The sequence below is a fragment of the Onychomys torridus genome, chromosome 5 (genome assembly GCF_903995425.1).
Source record: "Onychomys torridus chromosome 5, mOncTor1.1, whole genome shotgun sequence".
In the NCBI taxonomy this organism is placed as follows: domain Eukaryota; kingdom Metazoa; phylum Chordata; class Mammalia; order Rodentia; family Cricetidae; genus Onychomys; species Onychomys torridus.
The window spans coordinates 128960553-128984854 of NC_050447.1; the positions used below are offsets into that span (position 1 = coordinate 128960553).

Here is a 24302-nt window from a genome sequence, read left to right on the forward strand (position 1 = left end):
AAAGAAGAAGTCACAGAAGGAATTAGAAAATGCTTTAAATTCAATGATAATTAAAAGACAACATATCAGCTATAATTCAGTATATTAGCAATGAACATTAAATGTGAGCTTTAAAATAACATTTATTAAAAATAAAAATTAAAGTGCTTAGGGATCAAACCTAATAGAAGATATGTGACTGGAACTATAAATTATTTCTGAGAGAAAACCAGAGAAATAAAAGAGCTGCACAGTGTCCTTGACTCGGAATGCTTGACTTAATTAGCTATTGGATTTTGTCACCCTGATATAAACCTAGACACATCTGGGGGGGAATCCCAGCTGAAGAGTTGTCTTCATCAGAGTGTCCATTGAGCAAGTCTCCAGATTGTTTTCTTGATGGGTGATTGGTAGGGGAGGGCCCAGCCCTCTCGGCAAGGAGCTATCCCTGGGCAGCAGGTCCTGGGTGGTTTAAGAAAGCAGGCTGGGCAGCCATGGGGAGCAAGCCAGTGAGCAGTGCTGCTCCATGGTTTCCGCCATATTTTAGCTCTGCTTCGGCTTTCCTCAACGATGGACCTGCAACTTGAACTTGAAAATGTAAGCCCTTTCCTCCCCATGCTGTGGTTTGGTCACTTTTTTTTGTTTTTTGTTTTTTCTTTTTTTCAAGGGTTTCTCTGTGTAGCTTTGCACCTTTCCTGGAACTCACTTGGTAGACCAGGCTGGCCTCAAACTCACAGAGATCTGCCTGCCTCTGCCTCCCGAGTGCTGGGATTAAAGGCATGCGCCACCACTGCCCAGCTTGGTCAGTGTTTTATCACAGCAACAGAAAGCCAACTAGGTCAGATGTCAGTTCTCCCAAACTGATCTATCTTAAATGATACTCCAAGGTATTTTCTTTGATAATGATTTTAAATATTGTTTTCCTAAGGTGAAGGAACTGGAGTAGTTGAAATGGTATTGAAAACAGTAGGTCAAACACAGAAGACCTGTCCGGAAGGACTATACTGCTGCAGTCATCAAGATAGTGTGGGGCTGGTGACAGGGCACATAAATAGATAAAGGAATACAACACTTTACACATAGACTCACATATATACAGTCATGTGACTTTGACAAGGGTACCTAGTGAATTCAATAGTGAAAGAATAACTTTAATAAATGGTATGAATACAGCTGAATCTCTATTAAACAAATGGGTATTAATATATGTTCCCACTTCTGACCGTATATAAAGTCAGTTTAGTGTGAGTCATTGCACTGACCTAAGATAATAAAATTATTAGGGAAGACAGGATAATTTTGACCTTGGAATGGTAGAAGACTTCCTAGAGAGGTTACGGGAAGTTCTAGCCAGCTGAAACAGCTGGATAAATGGTCACAGTTAGATATCCCTGCTCAACGGACTCTGTTAAGAACATTCATAGCTAAGCCACAAACTTGCCAACAGGCATGTCTGACAAAAGACTTCCTTTAGAATATATGATGGATTTTAAAAATTAAAAAAACGACAATCATCCCATTAAAAGTGAGTGAAATGACTGGAATTAAAACTCCATCAAAGAAGAAGTACAAATGGCTGGTCAGCGCACATCTGAAGCCAGGTCCTTCTGAGGGAACGAGGCCTTGGCAGCTCACAGTCTGGGAGGCTGGAGACACAACAGGAAGTCCCACTGATGCAGTATCTGGTGAGGGCCCCTTTGGTGATGTCAGATAATGAGAGAGCATCATCACGGCAGGAACGTACATGTGGGAGAGTGCGTAGGAGAAGACAGGAAGTCAGAGAGGACGTCAGATTTGGTTCTTTACAAAAACTCACTCCCAGAGCACAGCCCACTCACTCAGTGAGGCCAGTACGGAGCCCACCTGAGGACAAGGCTCTGGGACTTAACTATGTCCCACTTGGATCTACTTCTTATAGGTTCTCCCATCTATAACACTACCACTCTGAAGACCAACACAGGGACCCTTCAGAAAAAGCATGGACACAGCAGCACATGAAAAGGCGTCTGACATCTTTAGAGCAGGAAGTCCAATTACAGTGAGTCACCACTGGACACTGGCATGACCTTGGCTGAGGTGAGGAAATGATGCTGGAGGCGGGGCAGGGTTTGGAAGAACTGAATGCCAATGCATTACTGGTTGGAGTATAAAGTGGTATGACAACCCAGGGAAACTGGCATTTTCTTAAAAGTTAAAAATATAGACATATCCTGTGACCCAGAAATTCTAATCCCAGATATTAACCTCAGAGAAATAAAAGTCAGTTTCCATAAAAATCCTTGAATAAAAATATTCACAACATTCTGAAAGTGGGCCAAGCATGGTGCTACGTGCTTATCATCCTAGCACTTAGAAGGCAGAAAGAAGAGGGACTGAGAGTTTAAGGCCAACCTGGGACTGCATAGTAACTTCTAGGCTAGTCTGGGCTACACACACACACACACACACACACACACACACACACACACACACACCAAAAAACCTTACCTTCAAAACTCATGGGGCTGGGGCTGTAATTGAGCGATAGAGCAGTTGCCTAGTGTGGCCAAGGCTTTGGGTTTGATCTCCAGCACAACAAATAAAAACCTTCCCAAATCAACAATAGAACAAAAAAGCAAAAGTCAGGTGTCCATCCGTGAAGACTGCATAAACTTGTCCGGTTGGGCAGCAGCATGCCAACACATTTGGCAGAATATGCAGGATATGCAATGCCATGGATGAATGCTAAGCATGTGAGTAAATGAAACTGAATTTCAAAAAGTGCATCGTTAAGTTACCTATAAGAAAGGCTAAAACGGGGAAATTTGTGGTGGCAGAAATCAAATCAGGGCTGATTTTTAGGGAGATTGGGAAGCTGGTGTGGGATGTTATCTTGTGTTTTCATATGTTCATTAAAACTGAGCAGAGGACCAGAGACACAGGCCAGTGACAGAGCCCTTGCCTAGCATACACAAGGCCATGTGTCCTGTCCCCAACACTGCAAAAGCAAGCAGACAGTCAAAAGCAGTGCATTCATCTTATGTAAAGTCCTATAATAAAAAAAATGTGGTGTAAAGGTCATTTTCTTTCACTGACCTTCAAATCACAGGTAACAAATGTGATGGTATATAATTTCAGATTACTCAATGATGGAACATTAGCTTTTAAAAAATGACTTAAGTTTATTTTATGTGTACAAGTGTTTGCCTACATCTATGTGCATGTATGCATCTGGTATGCGCAGTGCCTATGGAGGCCAGAAAGGGTGTCCAATCCCCTGGAACTGGAGTTATAGATGGTTGTGAATCACCATGTGGGAGCTGGGAACTTAACCCAAGTTTTCTGCAAGAAGAAGTATTCTTAACTGCAGAGCCATCTCTCCATCCCCCAAATTATCTTACAATGGGGAAAAATGCCATGAAAAATCTATTGGAAGAAACCAAACTGGAAACATTCAGTGGGAGTTTTATGCTGCAGGAGCACCTGTTCACAAGCTGACATCAGCTCCTTCAGCATAAGCCTTCAGGGAAGTCATTGGGCAAGAGAGAAGGGGGCCACCCCTGCCCTGGGCTTGGCGGCAGCTGTCATGGTGATGTCCACAAACACAAGCACCACTGTTGACTGTCAACTGTCTCTTCTGAAGCTGGAGTCCCTGAGATGATCATCACCCGACTTCAAAAGCTGGGAGTTGTCTTGGTTATCTCTCACAGAAGCCCAGCTTAGCCTTCTCCCTGATCTGTGACATCAAAGTCGCTTGTGTTGCACAATCGTCTGCCATAATGGTGTCCAGCAGGCTCCCTTTGGAAGGTTTGCAAGGAATCAGAACCAATGATGAGTCAGACTTAGTCGGGACCCTCTTGCCCACCCTCTCTCCTCCTCCCGCTGGCTCAGCTCAAGAGTCCCTGGATATAGTATCAAGAGGTCTCTGGCTTGCCTGTCTGTGGGCCTGGCTTGACTCTGATGTACTGAGGCTTGGGCTAAGCTCCCAGCCTGCCGGTAGGAGCAGCTCCCTCAGACTCGGCCTGGGAGAGCAGGGCTTCCCCATGTGTTTATATTTTTTGGCGCGGGGGGGGGGGGGGGTCACTGGTGGGAATTTTCATTGACTGGGGAGTGAGTCTGCACTCCTTTCTTGAACTGCCAGAGCATTACCAGCAACGGTCAGCTTTGATGCTGGTCCTCCATGTCCCCATCCATTTTCCGGCATGCCCTACTTGTCACTCTTGGGTTTCAGATGAAAACCCACCTCTGTTCTGCTTTCCTGTGTCCCCTGGAAAGCATCACATTCTAAAACAGTGTGAATAGTGACGTGTACACATTAAAAAAAACAAACCGAGCACAGTGGATGAATTAATGGTAGACAAAACGGAATGAAATGCTGCTCCCTAATGCTATGGCTCCTTCCTGGTGCTCATGTGCTTGCTTCTAACTGCCGTGTCTCACTACTCAGTCTAATTTTGGATTCTGGAGTTGGACTTGCAGATGGAATTGAAGACCCCAGCTTTTGTAAAGCTGTTTTGGTTTCACTTTTATTGTTAAATGTAGTGAGGTCCAGAGCTTACATCCATTCAGCTGACCTCTGCGCCAGTAAGAGCTGTTTTATACAGCAGCCGAAGAAGTGAAAGTTATCAGCAGAGCCGGATAATGTAAAGTATTTATGAATGGATGTGCAAAACCCAACCCGGGGTGTAAAACGTGGGGCTGCGTTCAGGCAGAGCTGCTGATGACTCAAGCCTTCTTTGCAGTAAAGCATAATTCATGCTGCTGTTAGCCCTTAAAACAGGAAATAATATACCCATTTAACTTAATCACAATTTATATTACATGTGCATATTTCTAAACAAATGATGTAGATGGAGAGTTTGGTAGCAATAATATTTATGAATTACACTTTTAGTTAGCAAAGGAAATGTGTGACCTCTTACATTTGCTTTGACATTTGAATTTGGTGTTCAGTGTATTTGACAGGCATGATGGATTCTCATTAGCTCCATGTATAAACAGGAAATGCTTCCTCGGTGAACGGTTATTAATGCAGGGCACCCCTGAATCTGAACGCTTGGTTGCTTATTCTGGTCCAGACTGTGACATTTAATTTCTCTCTTTAAAAAAAAAAATAGTCAAAGCAAGGCTTTAATTTTGTAGATAGAAAGCCTGAGCAACGTGAAGGCCGTGCTCAGAATCCAGGAAATGGCAGATGAGCAATAGCAGGCGAGGCGTGGCGGCTGGAGGCGCAGAGGAAGGCAGTGGTCTTGGTTTCAGACAGCCCCACGTGGACCTGCAATTGCCTGCCTTTGTTTCCAAGTCAGATAACCTATAGGAATTAGAACATGACGTGGGGCAGATTGGAGTAAGCCCACACTTAACCTTGACCCACAGCGGGGATTAAAGCAGTTCTTGCAAAATGGGAGTCAGCACAGATTTTCGTACAGTGGAAGGCAGTGGTTGGATTTTGTGTTTTCAGCTGAAACTTGGCCCTAAGCAGCAGTATCACACAGCAGAAACTAGGCTTCAAGAACCAGGAGTGTGTGATTTCTCTCCTGAATGAGAAGGGCCCTGGGCTAGCTGCCTACCACAGGCCCAACCTGTCCCCAGATAGTTCTGAGCGATGCTTAGAATCAGGTTAGAAGTCAGAAACCCAGAAAGTGAAGCTAGCAGGCCCTTCATCTGCATTTTGGTTCTTCAGAGAGGGAAAGGAGCAATTTTATTGTTGGAGGTCAAAGTTTAAATTTAGTTTATATTGGATTACCCAAATATGCTTTTGTTGAAGTTAGAGTCTCATGTGCAGAGAGAATGGAACTGTAATAAAAGTGAACAGGGTGAGAAATAACACCATTACAGATAAACTCTTCACTCTAGTCTGCAACATTTAAGAGCCATAACCATCCCACAGGAAGGAACCTCACAGAACACCCTGTCAATCCCACAGCTACCCATCCTGGCCCACACAGCCTTGCTAGGTCTAACAGCACTTAAACTAGGTATTTATGAATGAACTTGATTTTGCCTGTTATGCTAAAAATTAAATCCCACCAGAGCTGGGCTGTGTCTGTTTCCCTCACTGCTGCACCCCAACCCTGGCATATAAGGGGTGTTCACTGAAGGTCTGTGGGACAAATAAAGGGGGGTCTTGAGCTCTTGTGAGCAGAAAGCAAAGATTTCATAAAACTAAGGATGTTGATGATGCTAAGGAAGAAAGCTAGGCCCTTTGGGCTTTGTTCCAGAAGAAGCTGTGGTTATTTGTGGGTTCTTCGGGAGAAGGAAGGTTGGGAGGCAGCTGTGAGGCCATGAAAGAGGTCACACCTGCTTTAAGGGCTGAGGGCTGAGTTAGGTGTGCAGCTAGATTGAGGGTTGGATTGTAAGGCCTTCTTATGTCTTTGGAGTCTGCCTTTATACATCCTTCTAGGACAGTCTGTAAGCTGAGCAGAACAAAGTGAATCCCTGTAGGTGTGGACTGAAAGTGGGCAGGAGCGGGACACGAGTCTTCTGGGGGTTCTTGTGAGCCACACTGAGCAGGCCTGTCCACTTTCTCAACAAGAATGAACATTCTGAGGGCTGGGAGAGGGGACTTGAAGGCAAGGGTGTGTCTCTTCTCAGAGCTGGCTCTACTGTGCCCAAGTGTCTAGAATGTGAGCCTTATCAAGACTTGTCTGAGCTCCAGACATACATTCCTTTGACTAGGGAAGGGTCTGTGGGAAACACACAGTCTTCAGTCTGCAGAAACCACAGGTGAAACAGATTGCTTTCTGTGCCTTCGATAACAGTAACTTGCAAGTCAGTTGCTTTCTTCCCTGTGGAAATGGACATATTCACTGGCCTCTTAGTCCAAACGCTGCCTGGAAAGGATTGTATGGGTGTTGTGTTCTCCTGGACTTTCAAGGCAAACCATTGTTTATCAGTCTGGTAATGCCCATATCCCAAGCTGCTCAGCCCCAGGGTCAAAGTAGAGAGCAAGAGACGAGCTAACTCCCCCTTTGCCTCCACACCCTCCGAAGACTAGACGCTTCCGCAGGCGGAAGTGTTGCTGTGGACTGCTGCCAATGCCTCCTTTCTCAGTCTCCATCACTCCTTCCCAGGTGTCTTCACATTGAGCACCCTGTTCACGCTGCGGTCTCTCCTGGCACTGGCCCTGTCCTGCCAGGGAGGCCTCACCAGGAAGTCCTCGGATGTTCAGATCGTATCTGCCTGCCACCTGTGCGGATTTCCTATCTGGTCTCTAAGGATGTTGGGTATTTTGTTGCACCCCCACTCATCTATAAGCTCCTGGGTAAAGGGCTATGCTGTTCTTGAACCACATCTCAGTGGCCATTGATTAGTCTGTTTAGTGGTTAAGCATGTCCTGAGTGTCTGTAACCATTTCCCCTTTTCCAATAAACTTTATATTTGGGGGTAATTAAAGATTTTTCTGCTGAAATGTTATAAAATAATATGTTTTATATTTTAAAAAGCAAGCAGCATAGAAATCTATAAAGAAAAGGTCACAGAGCATGGTGGCACATGTTTTTAATCCCAGTACTTTGGAGGCAGAGACAGGAGGCCAGCCTGGTCTATACAAAGAGTTCTAGGCCAGCCAAGGCTACATTAGTTGAGACCCTGTCTTAAGAAAGAAAACAGGAAGGAAAGAAGGAGGGAAAGAAGGAAGGAATAGTTTGTAAGTGAATCCCTTCATCTGCTTCCCTTCCCACCCTTAAGACTGTCAGAACCAGTCAACATAGTTATTTCACCCTTAGCTTTCTTCAGGAAGTCGTGAACAAACCTAAAAATGTATACGTGGGGAGTGGGACAGGTGTTTGTCCCTGTGGGCACATGTAGAGGTCAGAGGTTGGCGGGTGTTTGCCCACGTGGGCACATGTAGAGGTCAGAGGTTGACAGTGGCTGTCTTCTTTGATCATTTTTTCACCTTATTTTTTGAGAGCAATCTTCACTGAACATGGAGTTTACTCCTCTAAGTTGGAATGGCTAGTCAGCAAGCCCCCAGACCCAGCTGTCTTTGCCCGCAGGCCAGGCTTCAGGCCCGCACCACCATGTCCAGCTTTTACATGGTGTCTGTAGATCCAAATTCAGGTCCTCAGTCTTGTGCAGCAAGCACTTCACCCACTGAGCCACATTCTCATGTTTTCCTCCCTCCCCCTCCCTCCTCTTCACCTTCCCCTCCCCTCTGCCTTTCCCTCCCTCTCCCTCCCCCTCTCCTCCCTTCCCTCACCCTTTCCTCCCTCTCTTTTTGTGATGTTGCACTCAAGCACATCTTTCTGTCTTGACACTACTCTTTAACACTATCATTGGATGAAATGAGTGAGAGAGTTTCTAAAGAAAACCTCAGTTAGGGATGTGGGCAAATTCCAACCTCAGGACCATAGCAATGCTGCTGCAGTACTGTGATATAAAAGAGAATGCCTAACAGGACACGTTCAAGGAGAATACACTCTAGGATAGGAGTGATATAGGACTTTCTCAAGGGGGAAAGTCCACCATGGCATTTTGTTAGCCAATAGAAACTGCCATTCATCCCTCCTTCCTGACTGCTTCATAATTTATATCCAGTGGCACAAGAACAATATAGTTTACACATCAATTGATGGATATGATTTGATTTTAGTGTTTTCCTCTTCTCCTGTATATGGAACATATGACTAAATGGGACACTACATAGATTTTTAACTTTTTTTTTTTTCATTGTCATAATGAAAATTTTATTAGATTGAGTTTTACTTAGTTATATTTAAATATAAAGAAAAGCCTGCAGGGGAAATTTAACATTAGAAACTCCTCTGCAGTGAAATCCAGGGTTAGATTTGCCTTCTTACTTAGGCTTCTCTGTAAGTTTGGGGTTTCCAAAGAAACAACTAACTTAACAGTGAGAAAAGTAGAAACACAAACGAAGATGTCATCCTTGCTGGGCACACTGTCCACTAGGAGTTGGGAACATTGGTTTTTTTGTTTTGTTTTGTTTTTGTTTTTGTTTTTGGTTTTTCAAGACAGGGTTTCTCTGTGTAGCTTTGAGCCTTTCCTGGAACTTGCTTTGTAGACCAGGCTGGCCTCGAACCCACAGAGATGCGCCTGGCTCTGCCTCCCGAGTGCTGGGATTAAAGGCACACGCCACCACTGCCTGGCTAGGAGTTGGGAACATTTTCAACGAAAGCCTTCTTTTTCCCTATAGACTTCAATATATGCGGGCCAAACCGGGTGGGCTCTGAGACGGCCTCTGACTCTGGCTTCGGATTTCCTCTTTCCACTTCACCTTGGCTGTAGTGCCCATGCTGATAAGCAAACTTCTTCTTCAGGGCCTCTGCTCCGAGGGCAGCAGGGTCAGTAATACCCACGTCCTCCTCTGACCTGTTGACCGACCTTAGCTTCACACCGTTCATGGCACGTCAGGTGTCTTTGGGTGGCTCTTGGTCAAAGTCTTTCCAGCATTGAGTTTTGCTGTCTTTGTTTTTTAATCAGATTGAGAACAGACGTACTTCAGTGGAGCATCAGTGGGTGTGTGTGGGGGGAGCTCATTCTTCTGAAAGGCCTCCTCACTGGCTAGGGTCATCTTTGAGGAGGCCCATCTTGAGACAAGTTTGGGAAGGAAATGTGCCTGTTCGGGGCTTCTCAAAGCAAGGAAGGCCATCCTTGAGCAGCAGGGGACTTGAACCTGACCTCTGCCCTGAGTTGATTGAGCACTCTCCTTCTATGGCTACCAATATCAGCAAAAGATGCCACCACATCCTCTGCCGGGTGAGTGGATGGGGCTCCATTCTGTTGCATGGCTGGTAAGCTAAAATTGAACTCTTGAACTCTGAATCAGAAATAAGTTGGTACCAATTTTCCTTATGATACTTTGAGATGAGCTATATAGTTTTCCAGACCAACTGCATGCTGACTCCAACTGAAACACCATCCTCATGAGGCACTTAATCCAGCCCAGCATTTCCTGTCCTCCCAACCTGCGGTTCAAGTCCTTCAGGCATCCATAACAGCACATGGTCCATGGAGCATACTCTGCTGCACAGCAGCTGCACCTTCCCCAGCCACTCCAGGACTTGTTCTTTTACTAGATGCCACTAGCTATATTCTTATCACTCCTTAGCAACCAATGAGAGCTCTTTCGCCCACATCCTCAATGGAGCTGGGGACTCATCTGTTTTAACACTGTCAGTCTACTGGTTCAATTTTGTTGTTCTGATTCCTCTTCCCCTGGATACTGGTAGCGTTCTGTATATTTTCATTCTTGTCAGTGTCTATTTCCTCATCTTTAAACTGCCCTCAATGCCTCTTGTCTATTTCTTCCATTTTTTCTTGGTGATTTGGGGAGGGGATGGCGCAAATCCTTTATCACAGCAGAATGCAAAACCTTTGGCATGTATATGTGTGACAAATACTTTTCTCCCATATGTTGTTTAACTTTGAGTGTGACAAAAATAGCTTCTTAAAAATTTAGGACCAAGCCAGGTGGTGGTGGCGCATGCTGTCATCCTAGCACTTGGGAGGCAGAGCTAGGCGGATCTCTGTGAGTTCAAGGCCAGCCTGGGCTACCAAGTGAGTTCCAGGAAAAGGCACAAAGCTACACAGAGAAACCTTGTCTTGAAAAAAAAATTTAGGACCAATTAAATTTTAAAATATTCCAGCCCCTTTCTTTTGAGGACTTCTAGTTTTTATGATTCAGAAAGCTTCTCTCCCTGCTTATATACACATTCTCTTAATTTTCTCCTAATGTTTTGTATAACTATAAGAATGGTTATATTTATATATATATATATATTATATATACACATGCACATATATGGAGTATAATTGTCATATAATTATTTTATGCAGTGTGCAGAAGGGCCTAGTTTTATCTACTAGATGGTATCCTTTCTCCACTGCCTGCCGGTGGTACACATGACTAGGTAGGCCCTGGCTCTTAGAATGTTACCTGTGAGATAGGCAGAGCTACTGTCCCAACAGGTGCAAGGTATCAGTGGCATGAGCCCTGGGCCCTGCCCAGCTCAGCATCTCTTCTCTTGCTGTACACCAGGGAAGGGAAGGCTTTGGATCAGACATGCTCAGCGCAGGCCTTTTCCAGCTCAGGGACGGGGGAAGGCTTAGGATCACAGCTCAGACCTTTTCCACATTCTCAAAGCAGCAAATATCTTTTAGCTAAAAACAACAACAACAACAACAACAACAACAACAATTAAAGAACCAGTCTTGTATTATGACACCTGCAGACAATGTTCTAAATCACCTAAATGACTTCTACTTAAGAGAACCCTGGTGACAGGCACCCTTGTCCTAGGAGGCTTGGGAGCTGTGGCACCTGGCTTTCTTTGCATATCTATTCCTGGGCTAAGATTTCCCTTAGGCCAAGCTTTAGCCTACAGCAGAATTTTTTATGGCTGTGAGCTAATCCCCTAGCAAGCCCTGGTTTATATAGAAATGCTGACACAATACTAGCTCTGGTGAGTCAGCTGGGGCCACTGGGTTATTTATGATTCCCTGATGCCAATAGGGGATAATTCTAGTTTAGTGTATTCAGTTTCTGTTGGGATAGGGGTCCCTTTTTCCCCCAAGGTGACTGTGGAACCTCTTGCCTAAAACTTGAGCAGGTTGTGGGGTTGTGGGGAGGAGGGCCTGCCTCAGAACAGCTCGAATCACAGTAAGTTACAATCAAGGTGGGCTTTTCATCTGGGATTGCAAGAGCCTTAGAAACAAATGCATATTTTCATCCCCTATTTTATCTCTGGGCAGTGAGCCCAAAAGGCATCTTAATTCTGCTCTGTGAAACTCAGGAAAGCTAAGGGTGACCTAATGTCCCCTTCCTTGTCCACCTTTCTGCACTTACTGTTTTGTCCAGGGCTACTAGAGGCAGAGGGAGTGGGGCCTGAGGAGCTGCTCCTGGTAGTCAGGAGTTGGGCACAGCTTGACTCCAGGGGGCCCGTGGGACAGGCCAGTGAGTGTTACAGATGCCTTTGGGGGTGTTACCGCCCATACCCAGTGTATTCAGCATCTAGATAGTGGGCTGTTGGGTCCCAGGACTGGATTGGGCTGGTGGCAGGAGGTGACCAACTCTTGGTTTGCTTGGCCTTTCAGCCAGAGCCTGGGAAGGGCCCGAGTGCCTTACTCTTGATATTCTGTTCTGGGTGGAGGTGAAATCTGACTTCAAAAGAACACAGAGATAAATTATCCCATTTTCAATGTTTTAAATATATGAAGCACATTTGTGTGAAAATATGCATGGCTCTGCAGCCAGGATCTCCAACTCCAGATCCTCTTTTCTGCCCAACACAAACCCATGCCTGCTGAATAGTAGAAGCCCACCCCCCTGGGGCAGACTCCTGCCACTGTAGAAGAGGGGTATGGAGGCTGAACCCCAACGGTCTCTGGATGGCCAGAAGTTGGCAGACTAGGACATGAACGGGAGTGCTTGGCTCCAGAGCCCATGCTCATAACCATTTCTATGTATTTATCGATAAGCTCGAGGGCTCCTGCACTGATCCCCAGGCCAAGGGGGTCATTCCAGGAGCACCAAACATTGCTCTGAACTCAGCCACAGCAGCCAGACCGGCCCCACCTAATTTGAGGCCTTTGAAGTCAGTGATGTCAAAACTAGGCAGCTGTGTCTTTTACCAGCTTTTATGAGGCCTATCAGGGTGATGGAGGCACTTAGAGAGGCAGGCAGATAAAGGATGGCTGGACCCGCCTTGATAAGGTGGCCTGAGATGGGGAGACACTGAACCCCAGGACTGCCGTTTCTGTGTGGGAGTGGGCGGGATTTCTGGCAGACTGGGGAAGCTGTGAAGACAGGCTGGCGGCCCTGGGATTTAGTGGTTTAGCTTTGTGGAAATCTCCAACTTCAAGGACTTCCCTGTGATGACTGAGCTTTGCCAGGCTAATTAGGAGCGAGCTCGGTGGAGCTCTGGAAAGGGGATGGAGGGAGAGTGGGTGAGGGATGCCCAGAGTGGCTGCGAGGAGGTCGCTGTTGTCACTCTTGACAGATGAGGCTCACTGGGGACCAGCAGGACAGATAGCAGGGAAGGTTCTTGGGGTGTGTGGAGGGGGGACATCTTCATACAATTTCTCTCTCATGGCTCCCCTTCTCAACAGTCAACTGGGTGTGGGAGCAGGGACCGACTTGTGTTGCCCTTGAACTTAAGGCTTAGCTGGGAACTAGCACTCATCTGGTAAAGGCCCGTGGGCTTTCAGTGAGGTGAGGGGCAGCCATGGATGGGAGCGAGCATAGAGGAATAGTACAGACAGGCTCCTGGGCTTCCTTAGCACTGTCCCCACAGAGTAGGCACCCTGGGCATTTGTGCTCCTGCAGCAGCATAGGTCTGGAAAAATGATGCATTCTCAGCCAGTCCTTTGGATGTGAGGAAGATCTCCTTATTGTCCCTGCCTTAGAGCCAAGTAAGGTTAAAGAGCTGGTCTAAGGTCACACAGACAGTGTGAACTCATGTCTGCACAGAACCAGGGGAAGTGTGCCTACATGCAGAAGGGCCTAAGTGTATATAGTGTGTATAGGTTGCTGGGTCAGAGCTTGGAAGGCAGGCTCTATGTTGAGTAGCCAAACAACAAGGCCATGCCATCCCTGTTGTGGCAAACAGAACAGGAGCAAATGCAGGTTCAGCAGAAGACCTGAGAACCAGGACCTGGGGAGGACTTTCTGAGAGCTGTGGCCAGGGTAGGGTCTGAGAGGGAACAGGTTCCATTCAGGCATATATACAGAAAGGTTGTGTTCTGGCCACAAGAGCCCAGTGATCTGCTTGGGTTAAAATTTTATCTCTGCTAATGTGTCCTTGAATGGCTTCTTAACCCCTCTGTACCTTTCATCATCTGTGGAGATATTAACTGTGCATATGGCATACAGCTGTCTTGGGAAGCAGATGAATGAGTTCCAGTCTTTAGCTGGCTTTCCTTGGGGTCGTGTGCAAGCACTGAGCAGAACATTTCCCAGGGTCTGTAGACCTTCTCCCATTTGACTAGGCTGAAGCTGGTGGGGAAGAATTTGACTGGGGAGGGGCACACTGTAGCCAACACACAGCACTGTTGCTTTTTCCCTCTGGGTAACACTGTGAGTTGGCTCTGGAAGGTGAAGCCGGGTGTGGTCCTCTCCTTTGAGGATGCTCACAGGCAGTGGGAAGACAGTTGTCCATTCTTTCATCCCTTCACACTGCCACCATGTATTGAACACCTGCTTTGTGTCAGGGACCTTCCTAGGTGCTGGGAGCAGAGCAGACATGGCATATCCTCCAGGGCCGGACTACTAGGCTGCAGGTTTCTGTTACCAGAGCACCATCAAGACATATTCAATTTGGAGTGAGCAACCTGTCCTTCATTCCCTAACTTGTCAGTCACACGTCTTTATGGAACTCTGAAATCAGATGAGCCTGGGTCTATATCTCCAAGAAGTTTTTCGAAGAAAATGAGCAGCTAATGAACAGACAAGAGGTAACTCAAATCTATATTTTCAAAGAGTTTCTGTTAACATTGGAAGATAGAGGTTTTGCAGTGCAGACTGATGAATATTTTTACATTTAATGATGCATTTTTATCAGAATCCAAGCACAGTCATACAAAGAGCGTGGACCACTGTTGTTCTTGGCATGGGAAAAACAGTCTCTAGACTACAGGATGAAAATACAGTGCAGACCTGTGCTTTGGGTGACATCATCTACATGACCTTTGTGCACCTCAGCACTGACCCGTAGGTGGTCACCCATAGGACCCATGTGGCATGACAAAGCCACTGTGGAGTACCTCATCGTTACATCATGAGTCTGAAGCAGTCGTAACACAAAGCAATGGGCTCAGACCACATGGGACCCTTGTGTTCACTGTGGGTTTTGACTTTGATGGCAGCCCAGAATCAGACCAACCCCTCAGGCACATATGTGGCTGCAAATGCCATAGAGTGGTGCCAAGCCTGTGCATGACCAACTCCTCGGGCATATATGTGGCTGGAAATGCCAGAGTGGCTACCAAGCCCATGCATGAGTTTCCTAAGGAGAACTACACTAAGGAGCCACCGCAGAGAACGGTCTGACCAATTGACCAAAGCACCCCTGCAGGTGGCCTACTCAGGTGACAAAATAGTGAAACTTGCTGTCATGAGGTGAGATTAGTCCCTCAAGATTTTAAATAGTGAGGAAACTGAGAAATGGGTTGTTCAAATTTAAGAAGGAAAAGGACAAACTAAAGAGCATTGTGATGAAGTAAATCTTGGATTGAAGCCACTTTGATGGGAAGGTTCAGAACCACACCTTTAGATGGTCCCAGCAGTAACTGGGGCCTTGATGTGCTTTGATTAACTTGAAGTAGCATCAAGAGGTTTGGTCTGAGCCATCCAGCAAGTCAGAGGGCCTTGTCGTCCAAGAGCTAGAGGAATAGACTCTTGGCTCTATGTTCCTGATTTCCCCGTAGAATCATAATGCATGGCCCACAGGATGAGGGCTGAGGGTCACAGTGTACCTGCAGAACCAAACTTACTCCAGCATTGAGGAGAGGGTGTCCTGGGGAGAGGGGTCAGGTTCTCCTGGGGTAAGTTTGCCTAGAAGCCCTATAAGCAGATGAGCAGGCCTCCAGAGTCAGCGAGAGGTACCCAGAGAGTTTTCACATGCAGTCTCTTGCTCATACCCTGCCTCTCCAGGAGGGCCAGGGCCTCCGGCCAGGGCTGCAGCCCTAGAAGTAGGAGCCTTCAGAACAAGCAGCACGTGCAGCAGACTGGCCCACCTGAGGAGGGCTCTAGTAACTCAGCTCCAGAGGCTGCAAAGCTGGGCTCACCCAGCTCGTCTCCTTCTTCTCTTAGTGGTTTTTTATCTTGGATTTTATTTTAAAAATTAGTTACCTTTATCCCTAAAGAGTCTAATAGTTCAAGAAGTGTCTCTCTCCCTCATTCCCTTCCTCTCTCCCTCCCCCACATATACATGTGCACACACACACAAACACACACACAACACATACTCAGACATGCCCACAAACCATACACACTCACACTTAAACACACTCACCACACACTCTCACCTACATACACATATACACACTTACTTACATACACTCATACACACCACACACACACTCATACTTAAACACACATTCACGTAACATCTACACTCACACCCACATACCACACACTTACACTCTCACATACACATGCTACAAGCATACACACCACATGCTCACTTATACCCTTGTACCACACATACTCATACCATACACATACATACACACACACACACACTCATAACACACACACACACACTCATAACACACACACACTCATAACACACACACACACTCATAACACACACCCACATACACACTCATAACACACCCACACACACCCACACACACCCACACACACTCATAACACCCCCCCACACACCCCTACACACACACACACACACTCATAACACACACCCCCACACACACCCCTACACACACACACACTCATAACACACCCCCACACACACACCCCTACACACACACACATACACACACACTCATAACACACACACACACACACACACACACACACACACACACACACACACTGGACATCTTCTGCCTTTTTCTCTTCCCAGCCTCCCAGAGGTACCTACTTTACTAGTTCAGCCTTTTACATACTTTTCCCAGTATCAACAACATGCATGTTATTTATCTATCTAAACTTCATCCTCACATCGTCTGCTGACTTCTCACTAGGGAAGATGGAGTTAGAATTAGCTGCTCCTCCTCACTGCCTGTCATCACCACACATCCCATCTCATTGTTAAACAGCTACAGCATTTGTCTCTCAGGCCAGCACTTAGGCCAGTAATTACACTGCACTGATTTTCAAAACACTGTTCACAGTGGAGCTGTAATGACATCAATCCTGACCCACATTTCCTCCCAGGATTTGGACCTTTGCAACTCTGTGCAGATTATGTGTGTGTCACTAATTCAACACCCAACTCTCAGTAGAATTAAATTCATCTCAAACTTGTATTTACAGTCTTGGCTCTGTCAGCTTTGTCTTCCTGAAGGGCTCCCTCCTAGGACCTTCTCAGGCTGCCTAGTGCTTCCTAGGTCAGTCACTCAACTGTTCGGAGATCATTCTCCACTACGGTCTCGGCTGAGACCACATACATCCTGACATTCTGGTGGCTAGAAGTCCAAGATGGAGCACTGGTGTAAATGGTCCAAGGTGAAGCCTCTCTTCTTGCCCTGAAGAGAGCACATGATCATGGTGTGCTCCGTGACCTTGCTCCATGCACACGTGGACAGAGCCCCACTTCTGTGGTTATCTTCTCCTATAAGGAGATAAATCTCATTGCAGAGGGCTCCTCCTTCATAGCGTCCTTTCATCTTAACCACCCCTTTGAAGGCTCTATCTCCACATATAATCCTACCCAAGGTAGGTCTTTGATATGTTTGGGGAAGGGGAGACAACACAGTTAATTCCAGGACAATATGTTTTGTTTCTCATAATCTTTATGTTTTGTTCTGTTTCTTCTACCTTCTGCTGGACTTGGCGATCTCAAGACTTCCTCAGATTCTCCAGAACCTATTCTTTGAGTCTCCTACTGCTGTGGTGACCTTAGGGGACAAAGATATTTAACAGTTGGGCAGTCTTTACGAGTCTAAAACAGCCCTCTTCTTTGTAAATGCACACCACAGAGATGTTGTAGGTGTGGACCCCTGATTCTCTCCCTTCATTACTGTTGGTTTAGAACTTGGTTTTTCAGATCTTCTTTGTCTGTCAGCGGTTGTCCAGCTTCTCATATTCCTGCTGTTGAATTCTCCCTGTCCCTGGGAACTGTGGTTGGACAGTGGCTTTGGGTAGAGTGGGGCTTTGTATATGTTTGCTCATTCCCTCTCTAACTGAAAGCCAATACCCCCTTCCTTGAGGGCCATTGCTCCCTTCAGCCTGGCATTCCACAGCATGCTCTGCCGTGTGAGTGTGTGTGTGTGTGTGTGTGTGTGTGTGTGTGTGTGTGTGTGTGTGAGAGAGAGAGAGAGAGAGAGAGAGAGAGAGAGAGAGAGAGAGAGAGAGAGACTGTTGCTCTGCTTGGCTTCTGGGGACAAGTGGTCTGCTACCATTTGACCTAAAGATGGCAGCTCACCCAGGGCCCATCACAGGAACACTGACCTCCTTAGTGAACTCCTACAGTGGTTCATGCTTTGAGGCGAACAAAGAACCTTTTCCCTTTGCTAAGCACACTTTCCCTACATTTAAAACCCTAATATATTGTCAGTAGGCTAGAGCCTAACTTTATCAGTCTTCCTCTGTTGCTTTTGCTAGATCATAATTTTGCTTCATGATATACTGTTCAAATCAGTTTTTATTAGCTTTTTTGCATAAGTCTTTTCCTAAGATTTTATTTAAAAGTATGTTTTTTTTTAAAAAAACACAAAGTTGAACCCTTCACAAATCTGAATTTCATTAGAAGCTTTGGCATTTGTATGTTCTAATGAAGCCAGACTTATATTATCTAAAATTTTGTGAGCTCTGTTGGTGTTTCCCAGCTGAGCAAATGTGCACACACCACAACCTTCTATGAACAGCATTTGACTTTGTGGCATTTTTGACCCAAAAGGAAGATGATATTTTGTTAGTACCTGTGGCACAGCAGGCAGTATCCTATTTAAAACTAGAAATAAACAATATTTCATCCTCATAAAAAAACCCTCAGGAGATAGATACAGATACATATGTAGATATAACTAATACATGGAAGAAGGCATCATAGCATATAGACTGGATTCCATTTTATTAAAAACCACCTCTGGGCTGGAGAGATGGCTCAGAAGTTAAGAGTCCTGGGTACTCTTCCAGAGGTTCTGAGTTCAATTCCCAGCAACCACATGGTGGCTCACAACCATCTGTAATGAGATCTGGTGCCTTCTTCTGGCATGTAGGCAGAACACTGTGTACATAATAAAGAAATGAATATTTAGGGAAAAAACAAAACAAACAAACAAACAAAACACACACACACACACACACACACACACACACACACACACACCACCTCTGAAAGGAGATGATTCGCACCTTGGATGGGCATGGGGTGGTACAGGCACAGGGTGGGTGTGGAGCTGGTGCCCAAGCACATTTGTGCTGTAGTTTTTGTAATGGGCTAGTGGCATACACCGGGAGTATCAGGAGAAGATTTATAGTGACACCCTAAGAGAAGATGTCCTAGACGGGACTACTACTTCAAACCTGACCCAGACTCCACTGTGGTCACATCATGTCCATTCTTCCCTGCATCACAGCCACAGCTCTGGATGTTTTCTCACAGCCATGCCCCTGTCTTGTCTCTACTCAGCAGTTGGTGTGAGAGTTTCTCTTACAAAATTGAAGTAAAGTTTTCTACTGTGTGCACTCTTAAATGTGTAGCCTGATTAATCTTGAGAAAAACACACACAGGACCAACCCCAGCACCAAACACAAGCAGGCCCATGACCACCCCTGGAGGCTTCTTCCTCACTCACCTGGAGTCAGCAACCATTTTTCTTTTTGCCATCACAGATTAGTAACAACTAGATAGCAAGCAGCCTACCATGGCCATACAGTTTATAAGCAATATAAGTTTTTGTGTGTTTACTTGGTTGGGTCTGAGCGTCTATGGGCCTGGTGGGTGAGAGATTTGTCCTGACTGTTGAAGCCTCACTGGGGGTTGGAACTTCCAGGCCAAGGCTAGGATGGCTATCCACTACACTTTAGTTTCTGTCAACATTGTAATTCTCATTTCCATACACAAGCCTTTCATATCTTCTGCTAGATTTCTAGATATTTTGTGTTGTAAATTGTATTGTTTTCCCATTCAGTATTTACTATATGTTATATACACACATAAAGTACTATAAATGATAACATGAAGTATTATGTTTTAAGTATTTTTGATTGCTTGCTATCAGGATGTAGCAATGTAACAGATTTTGGCATTTTGATTTTTATTCTGTAGTAGAATTTCCCTTCTTAGTACTAGGAGTGGAGGGTGTGTATTTGGTGTATGTACATTCTTTAGAATTTGTCATATAAACAATTTTGGCCTCACCTTTTGTTTGTTGGCCTTCATGTGTTATTTATTGTCTGTTGCACTGTAGAGTCTCTCCAAGTAGAGCCAGGGGGAGTTTGTGTCTGTCTGCTGTTCTCTGCCTTGGGGAGGGAGCTCTCATTATTCAGCTACTAAACATAACATCAGTGCCATTAGCTGTAGCTTCCTGCATGTGCCCGTGGGAGCAGGCAGTCGTTAAGGTAGCTCACAGAGGCCTCACTTCCTGTTTGCACGCTGCTGCGTGAGCTCTTTTCCTTTGCTGTTGGATGGACTTCCTGTCCTGCTTCAATGAACAGAATACAGCAAAAGTGATGGGGTATCAATATCAAATCAAAACTCAGTTTATCAAAGATTGAGACTTCCATCTTGGGGCCCGATCTCTTTGGCTAGCTTGCAAAGCTGTCCACATTGCAGAACAACTGAGTTCCTGTCAATGGTCAGCGGAGTTCAGTAGCTTACAGGGAACTAATCCAGTGACATCATGAAATGACTCAGAAGGGCGTCCACTGCTCCTTTAATCTTCAGAGGTAGTTGAAAGCAGTTTCCACTCACTGCTAACGTGACACTTGAGTCTCATCCACCACTAAAGCCACATTCAGATTCCTGCCTGGAAACTGTGACAATATTTGTTCCTTGTCTTTTCTTTCCAGATGTGTTGTGATATTGGTGTAATTATTAAGGCCACTCCACGTATTTAAAAGGGAGGTTTATTTTGTGGGGTAACTTACAAGTGAAGGGATAGGTAACAGGGTCTGGGAAAGGTGTGGCGCAGTCTGGCAGTGTTCTCTGGAGAACTCTGCTCGGTCTATCTCCAGTGTCCAGGGTCTAGGAACCAAGAGAGCTGTGCATCTGGATCTTGGGTCTTCAGTGTCCTCTCTCAGCCCTTCCTTGTAGGTGTGACTGTTACTGAAGCCTCAATGGGGGTTGGAACTTCCAGGTCAAAGCTGGAATGGCTACCCACTACATTGTATAGTTTTTTTTTTTTCATGGCAACTAGCATTGAATCTTGCCAATATGAGTCCATTGAGATGATTAAGCAGTTGCAAGCCTTTATTCTGTTGATACGGTAAATTATATTGATTTTCATGTAAACCTCACATGGGTTTATTAGGCTTTTTATATAGTATTGTGTTCCATTTGCTAATATTTTAAAGTGTGTTTATTGTCTTTTTATGACAAATATTGGTCTGTGGTTTTCATTTTATTATTAAGATAGTTCATATACCATAAATTTCACCACCTTCAAAACAATGTACAAACCAGTGGCTTTAGTACATTTGCAAGGCTGTGACACTGTTGCTGCTATCTGACTCTAGACCCTTTTCTTCCGGCTCCAAAGAAGCCTCAGACCTATGAGCATCACCCTCTCCAACCTCTTCTCCAGCCCCTGAAAACCACTAACCTGCTCCCTTCCCCTGTGGATTCTTATTCTGAACATGTTATATAAGCAGACTCATGAGTTATGGGTCCCTTTCTATCTAACTTCTTATTTAGTATACTATTTTTGTGATCATCCTTATTTAAATCGTGGAATAAAATGCAGACAAAATTCCTTGTTTCTTTTTATGGATATGTACTACTACATAGTATAGATATGCTGTGTTTTGCTTATCTTGTACTATTCCTCCACCATCTTTGCTGCTCTGAATGACAGCCCTCTGAATATCAGGTTCCCATGTCTCCTGAGTTATATCTGGGAGTAGGATTTGGGGTTGTGTGATAATTTTGTATTTAACTTTCTTTGCAACTACCGAATTGTTTCCACAATAGCTCTGCCGTTTTCTTTCTTCGTCTCCTCCACCTTAGCAAGTGTTGTCTGTCTTTGTTTGTTTGGTTGGTTGGTTTTTTTGTTTTTGGAGACAGGGTTTTTCTGTGTAGCTTTGGTGCCTGTCCTGGAACTCACTCTGTAGACCAGGCTGGACTCGAACTCACAGAGATCCTCCTCCCTCCCTCCCGAGTGCTGGGATTAAAGGCGTGCACCACCACCTGTCCTTTTTTTTTTTTTTTAATTGCTTCTGTCCCAGTGGGACTAAGAAGCATGTCATGGCTTGGAGTTGCTTTTCTCTGATAGCTAATTGTAGCAAGCATCTTTTCATGTGTGTGTTGGCCATCCATCTATCATTTTCTCTGGAGGTATTTATTTACATATTTGGCCTGTTTTTAAAAATTGGGTTATTTATTTTATTATCAAGTTGGCCCAGTTCTTTGTGTCTTCTAATATATGATTTGCAAACTTTCTTCCCAAATCTGTGGGTTGACTTTTAATTTCTTGGTAATGTTCTTTAAAGTATGAATTAAACATTTTGGTAGTGTCCAGTTTATTCCTTTTTTTTGTATCTATAGAATCATATTTAAGAAACAAGAAATCATCACCCAAACAAAAGTCATAGAGATGTGTGTTGAAAGTTTCTTTCAAGGGCTGTGCAGTTTTTAGTCTTACATCTAGATTTTTGACCCATTTCAAGTTAGGTTTGGTGCCTAATATGAAGAAGGGATTCAGATTTACTACTTTGTATATGGCACTCATCCTCTAAAAAAGCTCTGCTTTTCACCCAGGGAGTTGACTTGACGCCCTTGTTAGCTTTGGCGATTGCATCAATCTATTCTTTGTTACTGGAGTTAATACCCAAGGGCAAGCTAAATTCATACAGACCAGAGGCCCCAAGGCATCACACTGGCATGGGCTTCTCTCTGGCCAAAGCCCTCTTGGTGCATCACCTCATGGTGGCAGCATGTGTGTGAGGAATAGATCACATCTCAAAACTGGATGCCAGAGGGAGACTGCCAAGCTCCCCTTACCTAAGTGACCCAAGTGTTTCCCCATGTGTGCTACTTCTTAAAGGCACATCACTGCCAAGGTTGCCTTTGGGGACCAGTCTTCCAACACATGAATCTTTGGAAGACACATTTAGATATGTTCAAACCATAGCATCCTGCCCAGGATTCATGTCCTTCTCTCAATGCAAAATATATCCCATCCACATAGTCCAAAGTCTTAGCCATTCCAGTATTATCAAGAGTCCAAATCCAGGGCTTGGGGAGAAAGCTCACACAGTGATGTGCTTGCCATACAAGCACAAAGAGCTGAGTTTGAGCCAAGTGAAAACCTAAATATGATAGCAAGTGCTTGAAACTCTAGTGCTGTTGAAGCAGAGGCTCACTGACCAGCAAACCTAGTCTGTAACTGTAACTCCATCTCCAGGGGATAAAGTGCCCTCTTCCGGCCTTTACAGGCACTGCACTCATATGCACATATACACACCTATACATGCATGTAATTAAACTTTGAAATAAGTAACTTTGACTTACAAGAAAGTTGTAGAGTTGGTAGTGAGACTTTGTCTTCCTTACTTTCATCCCCATGGCCATAGTATAATTCTTAGAACTGGGAAATGAGCATTGCTCCAATACTATGAACTTAACAACAGCCTTTATTCTGGCTGTACAGGCTTTCCCAGGAAAGTCAGGAGAATTTTTGCTGTCACACTTCCTTGGTCTCCTCCTGTCTACTTCAGTTCCTCACTTGGCTTTTGTGATATTAGATGGGCTATTCTGTGGTTTGTCTCTTGAGCTGGGGCTGTTTTCTCATGATTAGGTGGAGATTGAACATTGAGGCAAGGGTTCCCTCTAAGTGCTAGGCCCTTCTTAGTTCGCCACCTGTTTGTCTCATTGCTTGTAGCATTTAACATGCTCCACCCACTTGCGTGGTCTTGACAGCATTCTCTGCTGAAAGTTTCCATCTGTAATAAGTACCTTGGAGGAGTTATTTTGAGATTAGGCAAATCCCCACTGTTTTTAAGCATTTCTCTAATCCTGGTATTGTGGATTGTGTCTGCAGCAGTCACTGTGACGGGCCACTGATACCTTATTCCTTTTGGTTGTAGTGGTTGCAATTACTCTGTAAAGACTTGTCCCTCTACCTCACTTTCTCATGTTCTCCTTTTATTATGTCAGTATTGACCCCCATATGTTTATTCTATAGATTATCTGTTTAAATGTGTTTTGATGCTCAAATAGTGTTTGCTTTGGCCATTGAGAATTCTTTGAGGCTGGTTTTTGTGACCCTATGACCCTTACATGGATTTATCTTTTATTTATTTATTTCAGGAGAGGGGGGTTGGAGATTGTGGTTATTGGTGTTTTGTCAACTTGACACAAGCTAGGGTCATCTGGGAAGAAGAAACCTCGATTGAGAAAATGCCTCCATCAGATTACCTGTAGGCAAGTCATTTTCTTAATGATTGATGTGAGAAGGTCCCACCCACTAAGAGCAATGTCATTCCTGGGCAGGTGGTCCTGGGTGGTATAAGAAATCAGAATGGGTGGTTGTGGGGC

General features: G+C 45.0%; 1 long non-coding RNA gene and 1 pseudogene across 1 annotated transcript in view; one reads left to right on the forward strand and one right to left on the reverse strand.

Moving 5' to 3' along the window:
- The window catches only part of LOC118583494, a 58683-nt gene that overhangs the window by 8078 nt on the left and 26303 nt on the right, over positions 1–24302 (forward strand). The window contains exon 3 of the long non-coding RNA XR_004944946.1: positions 1898–2055. This is a non-coding gene — a long non-coding RNA (uncharacterized LOC118583494). The remainder of the gene's footprint in view (positions 1–1897; positions 2056–24302) is intronic.
- Positions 9066–9868, reverse strand: LOC118583492 (annotated as a pseudogene).